This window comes from Eutrigla gurnardus (assembly GCF_963514095.1).
Source record: "Eutrigla gurnardus genome assembly, chromosome: 3".
Taxonomy (NCBI): domain Eukaryota; kingdom Metazoa; phylum Chordata; class Actinopteri; order Perciformes; family Triglidae; genus Eutrigla; species Eutrigla gurnardus.
Genome location: NC_139917.1, coordinates 2,125,012 through 2,135,199, shown reverse-complemented (window position 1 = coordinate 2,135,199; position 10,188 = coordinate 2,125,012). Strand labels below are relative to the sequence as shown.

The 10,188-nt window shown below is 41.0% G+C and overlaps 1 long non-coding RNA gene across 1 annotated transcript; it reads left to right on the top strand.

Moving 5' to 3' along the window:
• Positions 1-8,129: 8,129 nt before the first annotated feature.
• Positions 8,130-9,498, top strand: LOC311010902. Its single transcript, XR_014596836.1, has 3 exons — positions 8,130-8,368; positions 8,735-8,804; positions 8,915-9,498. It is a non-coding gene; the product is annotated as an uncharacterized lncRNA (long non-coding RNA).
• Positions 9,499-10,188: the final 690 nt, after the last annotated feature.

Below are 10,188 nucleotides of genomic sequence, written 5' to 3'. Positions count from 1 at the left end.
TGATGCGAAGCCAATCAGTTAATATTGTGCTTGTATAGTCACTCGTCAGTTAATCAGAAATGGAGACAAAACATATGGTAGCTGTCTGTGGTCTCCCTGAGTGCTACGGTAGTATCTTACATTTCATACAGGGACGGACTAAACTATGAGTACAAACCAGAGACGGTCTGTCGAGGTCATATTTAGGCCAAGACAACGTTATTTTAAATGTTTACGGAGCAGCTACAATGTTAGCGTAGCTTTACTCTGATCGTTCCGAACCCCATTCAGAAAACCAGCATTTTGAAAGTTGTTTGCTTATTGTCTTGCTGACAGACTGAACAAACCATGACAAACCATGTCATTACTTCGGCATCATTGTTATCCGTTTATTGCGATTAAATCACAACAAAGTGGTTTAAATTTCAGTGCGCTGTAGTGAACCAGGCGATATACAGCCTGCTATTCACAGTGAATGGGGCCTAATTTAATTCACCGAACACCTCTGGGTGATGATATGAACTCAGAGAGGACACTGTTTGATTGGCCGGTGTATCTGGGACTTCCACAACATGTACAAAGCACTAAAAGTGGTGATTTCAGCCATAATTGATGAAAAAACACCCCTCAAATGTTACTGAAATAGTCCAGTTTCAAAAACATAGGAGGTCAGCGTAACCAAGAGGAAAATGATGAAGACAGAGCGCAAGTTATAATTAACTAGAATTTCGGATTCCAAGCATAAACCTAATGATTATTATTTATATGATATTAGTATTATTATTATTTGTGTGGGTAAGCAGCTGTTATTCCACCTCCATAAACCCTGTGTAGCTGCTGTTGGCTCTCAAAGCACAGAACGGCAGCAGTAAAACACACGTCAATGGGTGTAAAAGCTTGTAATGCTCCTACATGACTTCTGATTATAACAGCACCGTACTTGTATCCTGGTTGTCATTCAGATTGGAAAAACCTAGCAGAAGAAAGGAACTAAAGCAACTATAAATCACTTGAATGAGTACATCTTTTCGCGTTGAATCTGTCGAGCGTGCTGATGGATGGGAGCTCTTTATTCCACTGATGAAGCCATAATAAATAAATCCAAATGATGGGCCTCACATCACCTCTGTCACTCAGAGCGCACAGGCAGCTGCTGAAACACACATAAGCACTGCTTTCAGATCATTTGAATACAGACACACAAAGAGGGATCTCCCTTTTGCTCTGCGGAGCTGCAGTGGTGTTTCTGATGGGATAATCTGTGTTGTGCTACGGCCCATGTGAGGAAGGGATTACATATTTATTTGGGGAGTTTTCATCCCGTCTTTACCATCTGTCGCCGGTAGAGTGGGCATGGGACGTTTACAAGAGCTTTATATTGGAGCGTTAGGAGGAAAGGGATTGGCTGGAGTGAAAGTGCATTAGAACGAGAAAGAGAAATGAGAATCAAGAATTAATGTGCACGTCAATGTGTTTTATCCTCAAACTCAACTGTTGTTTATGCCATGAATACTTTCATACTGAATGTATCACCAATGAAGTCATCAACAAATCACGTTGTGCATATTCAAAACCTACACTATATTTTACAACAACACAGTGGTTGTGTCCCTACTCACGCTCCAGAGGTCCTTTGTAGAGGACTATATAGAGGACTATGTAGAGGACTATAAAGAGAACTATATAGAGGACTATGTAGAGGACTATAAAGAGAACTATGTAGAGGAGGGCCGGCCCGTGGCATAGGCCGTATAGGCAAATGCTAAGGGCGCCGTCCATCGGGGGGCGCCACGCCAGTGCCACAAATGGTAAAAAAAAAAAAAAAAAAGTTGCTACAAGAAATAACCCCACGTTAATTAAAATGCAAAGCAAAGCCTATTTAATAGAAATAATATTTGTAGCAACATTACAACCCCCCCCCCCCCCACCCCTCCCATGCACGGTGCGCCCCCTCCCTTCCCGTAGCCTATCATGATTCTTTTTGGATGTCACCACATCAAAAAATCAACACAAGATGTCAAAACGGCCAAAACTGTCCGGTGCCCAGGGAAGAAAAAAAAGAAAAGAAGAGGAGGAGAAACGAGAAAAAGACAGAGGTAACGTTACATGAAATTATTTATCTGTTACAGATAGACACCTTTTTAGCATTAGGATAATGTTACATGATTCGCTAATTGTAATAAGTAATAATGTAACGTTAGGTAATTACAGTACTCCCACCTTACATTCCTCAGGGACATTTGTATTAGATCTTTTAAGCAGGTGTTTACATTTGTTTACATTTTTATTGCCTTCTGGTTAGCTAACGTTTGCCCTGCTGGTAATAGTCACTTTTCCACCCCTTTATATATTATAGTTGTAAGCCTAGTTGTTAAAGTGCACATCATTAATGTTAATTAAGCAATATCACATGAGAGAGAATGCTGTTTTGAATATGAGCACTGCTGTGATTCGGTCAAAGATAATCATAACATAACATTCTCATATGATATATTACTGCTACTTTGCATTCTGCTATTCAGCATTTCACTGTAATGATGACAATAAATTCAATCTAATCTAATTTGCATATCAGTTAACATCATACATATATCTCTTTGGTTTTTCATTTATATTATATCATTTCATTTTATTCCTGGAATCATATGTTTTTATTATTAGACTGTAATACTCAATGGTGTCACATACTCCTCTCTTCAGATGCGCTGTTGACGTTTCTAAATCCCACCCCTGGGCCATCTACCACATCTACCACTGCTGCCTTCAACTCAGCAGCACAACCCAGCAGTGATGCAGCATCAGCAGCACAACCCAGCCATGATGCAGCAGCATCAAGCGGTCTTCCTGTTGCCCCCACCTTTAATATCTTGTTTTGTGCAGTGCCTTATTTATATTGTATTTTTAATTTATTTTATGCAACTTGTTGACACGTTTTATTTTGTGTTTAGTTAGATCCTATACTTAAGACTATTTATGAATGTATGTAAAAATAATTGTATTTCATATATTCATTTTAATTTTTTGTATTCATTTATTTATTCATAATTGTGTTATCTTGTTAACTATTCTGATTGTGAATTTGCTTTCTTTAAGTAAAAAAAGGTAAAAGACAAAGCTATTCGGTTTCTTGTGAGTATATACACTACACTGCCGATGCAAGGGGGGCGCCACCTAAAATCTTGCCTAGGGCTCCAGATTGGTTAGGGCCGGGCCTGATGTAGAGGACTATGTAGAGGTCAATATACAGGACTATGTAGAGAACTATGTAGAGGACTATGTAGAGGTCAATATAGAGGGCTATGTAGAGGTCAATATACAGGACTATGTAGAGGACTATGTAGAGAACTATGTAGATGACTATATTGAGGACTATGTAGAGGACTATGTAGAGGTCAATATAGAGGACTGTAGAGTTCAATATACAGGACTATGTAGAGGACTATATAGAGGACTATGTAGAGGACTGTGTAGAGTACTATAAGAGTACTATGTAGAGGACAATAAAGAGACCTATATAGAGGACTATGTAGGGGACTGTGTAGAGGACTACGTAGGGTAATATATAGAGGACTATATAGAAGATTATGTAGAGGACTGTGTAGAGGTGAATTATATGGCATCCGAAATCAGCTGATCGTCATCAGCTGTGCGTTCCATGCGCCGTGGCATAGTCACGTGAGTGCGTTCTGGGCGGGGAGAGCTGTAGCAGCACGATCACAAGCCGGTTGTTTGGGAAGCGAGCGGGGATTTCGTACAGCTATGCAGAGGACTGTGTGGAGGACTGTGTAGAGGACTATGTATAGGACTATGAAGAGGACTGTGTAGAGGACTATGTATAGGACTATGAAGAGGACTGTGTAGAGGACTATGTAGAGGACTGTGAAGAGGGCTATGTAGAGGACTATGAAGAGGACTGTGTAGAGGACTATGTAGAGGACTGTGAAGAGGGCTATGTAGAGGACTATGAAGAGGACTGTGTAGAGGACTATGTAGAGGACTGTGAAGAGGGCTATGTAGAGGACTGTGTAGAGGACTATGTAGAGGGCTTTGTAGAGGACTATGTAGAGGGCTTTGTAGAGGACTATGTAGAGGACTATGTAGAGGGCTATGTAGAGGGCTATGTAGAGGACTACCGTAGATGACCAAATAATCGCCCGCGTGCAAATACGCGCCTGTGCTCTAATAGCCGCCGGGGTCCGACCTCATTTGGCATAATAAACGCCGGTTCAATTAAACGCCCGGGCGATTAAGTGTTTACCATAGTCTTGCACAGAAAACAAAAGTTTTTTTTTAACAGCACTTCACCGGCTCTCACCTCTTCTGTCAGTCAGCCCCTCCTCTCGCGCTCTCTCTCTCTCTCGCATGCAGGCGCGCGCACACACACACACAGACACACAAACACAGGCGCGCTAGACTGAGGGATATAGGGATATAGATAAATGCGCTTATGTACAGTGTTGAAATTACCGCGATCGACCCCCCCTTCCGTTATCATTCATAACACTGCTCTGATCAGCTCCCTGTGTCGCGGTAACACAGACAAACTGTCTTTGTATTTATTGTCTGATGTCAATAAAGATGCGTCGGGGGGGAAAAGTAGTTTTGTTCCAGTGGTGCTATGGTGAGCTCCTTGTTCTTTGCATGATGGTCTGGTGCTGCTCATTGCAAAAATAAATTGTAGCCTGTTGCAAATACGCGCCTGGTTCTTATAAACGCCTGGGCTCCAAGTCGATTTAGCATATTAAACGCCCCGGCTACTAAATGGTCATCTACGGTATGTAGAGGACTGTGAAGAGGGCTATGTAGAGGACTATGAAGAGGACTGTGTAGAGGACTATGTAGAGGACTGTGTAGAGGACTATGTAGAGGGCTTTGTAGAGGACTATGTAGAGGACTATGAAGAGGACTGTGTAGAGGACTATGTAGAGGACTGTGTAGAGGACTATGTAGAGGGCTTTGTAGAGGACTATGTAGAGGACTATGTAGAGGGCTATGTAGAGGACTATGTAGAGGGCTATGTAGAGGACTATGTAGAGGGCTATGTAGAGAGGATTTTTTTCTGCTAACTTGTTGACTATTGAATTTCCCTGACACACAGTGATGCCGCTTACATGTCTAGGTTGTTTAAGTACAAAGTACTTTGTGGCCATCTGTGTTATGATACACAACACTGCCAGTAAAAATAACAGAACTTTTGGTTTCACACAGGACATGAGCGCTGGTCCTCTGAGTAAAAGTGCTGTGTTTGTGTAACACATTAGCCATTGCTCCTCGTCAGTTGCCTTGATATACAATGACGTGGATGGTTTTACCGGTTTATTTGAGTCAGCAGAAAGCCTGATGTGTCTCAGGCAGACACTTAAAGCAGGCTTGTGTGTTGGTATCGAAATGCCATGGGCCTGTGACCAAGCATCTGTGTTTGATGCCCTGAGTGAGACCAGTCTGCTCCTGATCAGTGATTCTGTCTCTGTTCAGACGACTGTAATACAGGATTACCCTCCAAAAATACCTTCAATGGAAAATGTTTTATTAATCTCTTTAATTAGATTTTCTGTTGTGACTGAGATCTGGCTCAGTGTTGGAAAGTTCAACCCACTGTGTGGAGTCTGCTAGACCTTGATCATTAGCCACTCTAGCACCGCTGGCTACATAGTTCTATATTCTTAGAAATAGTTTCACATGGTGCCATTTGCAGTGATCTCTGCAACCACGACCATCCCAGAAACATATCAGTTTAATAATGATTTCATTAAAGCTCTCATAACTACCATGGAGCACACACTGTCACTAACTGCACTCCCTGAAGAAATTTTATGAAATTGTTGGAAAATGCAATTACAGATAGAAGCAGATCAAAGAGTCTATTCAGTTTGAAGGATATAGCCAGGGAGTCAAACAGGTTAAAACGATAATTGTAAAAGCTAAGTGTAAAAGTGAACAACAACATCACCAGTATACCTTCAGCAGCTACCCTTACCCAGCCCTAAAGTTAATTTTCATTTTTCTGCCTAAACGTTCGTTCTGCTGTCTAAACCTCAGTGTGATTTAAAAGCAGTTACTTTTGTATGCTGCATCATAACTGCATTACAAAAGATGAACAGGTTTAAATATTTTTGGGGAAATGCTAGAGGTAACTAAATTATTTTCCCATGGATGTTCCCCAACCCTGTTTAATACTGCAGAGGACATTGCTCACCAAGCATACAGTAGCATGTCTTGCAACCCGCTATCCTCTTGCTTCCTGGGTTTTGTACCCTGAAGCGATCAGTTCTCAGCTGAACCCTGACTCCTTTGCTCTTTCCAATCTTCTCAGGCTCAGAGCAACTCATGAGACATCTTCATGTGTTTTTCATGCTGGAAGAGGAACTGATACTCAGGACCGAGCGGTGGGAACAAGAGGGAAGAGATGTCCATAAAACAATCTGCTTATCTCTGTCCGGGTCCCAAATGAGATGGGGAACAGGTTAGCCTACGGTTACCGATGATGGCCTCTCCCGTGTCTAATTAAAAAGCCATTCTTTTAGTGAGTATGTATAAAGCAGTGATTGAGGTGATTTTCATTCTGGAGTGTGCCAGCTCTGTGGGACAATCACAGCACTTTCAAGAACTCAGATTATTTTGATCTGGCTCAGCTCAGCAGCTCCTCGTGGATCTAAGTGCAGCAGGAATACCTTGAGGGGAGACTAACCCAGGTTGTAAATGTGATAAATGAGAACAAAGATAAAGTGAGGGACACATAAATGGATAAAAAACAGTGCTGGTGATCTGTCTTAGTGTCTGGAAGTATCCTTTTAGCCATACGTGGCATGAGCCAGTGGGTGTCAGGAAGGAGACCACTAAACCAACAGGACCACTGACTTTTGAAAATCCATGCAAACACATTCATATGTTTCTCCCTAGCAGTGGTTGTCCACGAATGAACAATAAACACCCTATCATGATCTGAATTACAATGAACAAGTCACAGTGTTCTGTTCTGAGAGGAATTACCACCAGATGGAAGAGAGTCGAGAGCTACAGGAAACAATTAGTTTCCTCGTAAAATCTTTTCTCTTTTGTTGTTTCTTGCCAGACCCAAAAATCCCAACAACTGCTGCATTCATGGTCCCCAGAGGATCCTACTGATTTTGGGTTTCAGCCCTACAGCCTAGTGTAATCTATCCATTTAATCCTGCTCTCTAGCCCACATGTCTCATTTAAAACACTGAACATTATCATTATGAACATAAACAAAGGACATGGCAATGGTCTTGCTGCCTTTAGGATCTTTGTCATGTGATGTTGGATTGTTTTAAACGGTGTCTTTTGTAATTGATTTGCGTCAGGGTTGGATGGATGTTCACCCCAAAGGGTTGTCTAAGGGTGGAGCATAATTCTGGACTATGGTTTTGAAGCCTCAAGTTTCGCATTTTAGCTGATGGCATCTTGGAATTCTTGCAACCAGTGAAGAAAGTGACCATATTTGGACTGCAGAGGTTGACGGGTGGATCTGAGAAACACAAGCAGGCGTCTGGTTTCTGGTGTGAAGCTGTTAACAAAGTTAGCTGTTAAGTTTACCTTGAATTATGAAGCTATGTGTCAGTCATCTTTGTAGCTTATCGCATTGGTAGCGTGGTAGCAACAGCAGCAGGACCACAGTAGTGACCTGTCAATCACAATGTAGCCTTGCCCTAAAGTATCCCCTGCTTTCTGGTCTGTTGGACTCTAAATGGACCGTAATATACTAAATGAACATCACGCTGGATTGAAGAAGACTTGAAACTAAAGATTGAGACATAAACTCATGTTTATAATGTTTACTGAGGTAATACATCAAGAGAGAAGTAGGACCATTTTCTCATATACTTCCATGCAATCAGACCTCCTTTTGCAAGAGAAAGTTTAAGGAACTTCAGCTTTGGCTTCACTTTTCAGAACCAGAGGTTGTCGCCTGGGTAAACATTAGATAGCCGTACTGTCATTCTGAGCATGTTAGCACATATTTTAGCATTTAGCTTAAAGTCCGTGTAAAGCAGCAAAAAATTTGTGTTATGAGTTTGTCACACCACAGTAATATGCATCATTGACCACTGAGCCAAATTTGAAAGATTAAAAAAAATGCTAAGTATATAAAATTAGGTCTCAAAATCATGGAAAAACAAGCACTTCTCTCTGCTGTGAAACGCTGGGGGCGTGTCAGTTAGAGGCGCTGAAACCACGCCCACCGCGGGAGGGGCGCCGCCTCCGTGTGCTGCACAAGGAGGCGGCCTACAGCAACAATGGAAGCTAGTGCTAGCAGCATCATTGGGAGGACCCAGCCCTATCTGTTTGAGCCATCGGAGCCAGAAACTGACTCTGAGTCAGACACCGATAATGCTCAGCCTTGTTCCTCACAGTCTACATCAGAATGGTAATTTAATTCTCCCATTTATGCAATTTAGCAATATGTATTACTGACTAGAAACGTTATAGCCTAGCCAAATGGTTAGGCTATCAATAGATAATAATAAAGAACTAAAGGTATTTTGAGAGTTTACCAGATAGTTTTCTGTTCGCAGATTAAACAATACTTTATTTTTATAACTTACCTGTCTTCTGATTAATTTGTGGATTGCTAAGTGTCATACATACAGAAGCATATTGCTGCTTTTACAACACACACTGAGTAAGATAATATGCTTCAACTGTTTAGGTCATTTTGTTGTACCATGCTTCATAATTGACAACTGAAATGGTTATTAGTCACAGTGAGATTAATAATGTGCTTGTTGTGCAGGTGCACATGTGGAGAATGTAGAGCCATGCCCACAGAGGTGGAAAATGTCTGCTGCAAAGAGCTTAATGCTGTATGTTAAGAAAAACAGTGTGTCACAGTAATCATTCAAATAATGAATACATAAACAGCAGTATACTAGATGTCTAGCACTAAAACACCTTATTACACATACTCCTATAGGTTCAGAATCGATGTGGAGAGCTGCCTGAAGAGCCACGCTGCATGACTCTTCATCCAGGCCTTGAGCCAGTCTGCCTGAACCCCTACTCCCTGCAGAATGCCCTGAACATTTATAAGGCAGACCATGGGCCACTGGAGGCAAAGGAAAGATCTGTGTAAGTTAGACAATAAAATATTTTTTATTGATTTTGGATGTTTTTAAATTACACTGCTCTTGAACAAATCACATGCCTTTCAAAGACCAGTAAGGTTTAGTACCTGAGAATAAACTTGCACTGTTTATACAATCATAATAGTGATGCTGACTAATGTATACAGTGTATTTTATATAAACTGAAAAAAAGGGGTACTGCTTGACTGTAACCATTTTAATCCCTCATCTTCCTCAGCCATATATATCCACTCTCATGTAGGACAGATTGCTAACAATAAAGACTGGCTCATTCTGGAGCTGTTTTTCACATGGGTCTCTAATCATATTAAATCAACCAACATGTACATTACACTGATATATAGATGTATATATTAAATGCACATGATTGGACATTTTTAATCACTAGATGATTATTCTTTCTGAAAATGTAGATGTGTGGTTGTGGAAGTTCCATGGAATAAAAAAACTGCTGTCCATTTTCTTGTCCATCCATTCAGCCAATATGATGAGGCAGACTCAGGTTGATGAATCAAAGTCATCTTCTGAGGTCCCGATCTGTAAGACATGACAAAATGTGGAGGGAAGGGCTTTTGTTTAGTACATCAATCAAATTTTTCAAGTTCAACTTGGTTTCAGATAGGTTCTTCTATAAAGACATCACATATTGATAATGTTTTATGAAAGACAGCTCCACAGTGTCAAATTTGATCAAACAGGACATTTAAAAAAAAAAAAAAAATGTATTACAGGCGTGCTCGCTATCTGGCCTACAGGAGTTTTGTGTCGTGGTGCTGGGGATATCTGGGAAAGGACAACCGGGTTGTCATCCCTGCCTGCGTTGTCCTCCGTATACAGCAGGAGTACCCAGATGAAGATGGGGAGTACACTGGTTTTAAACCCAAAATTTAAATATTGAGAATTTATTGAGTTTAGTCTTCCCTCGGTCCATGTTTTACAATACACACAAACGTAAAACCCCGGTCTACATATAATTCCTTGTCATAGCTATATATTGATGCACATAAAATATTACCTGTGGATTATCATTGTGCTGTCAGATGGACTCGGGGAATGAGGCCAATTCATGTCATGATTAAATGCAATAACATTTGCTAACATT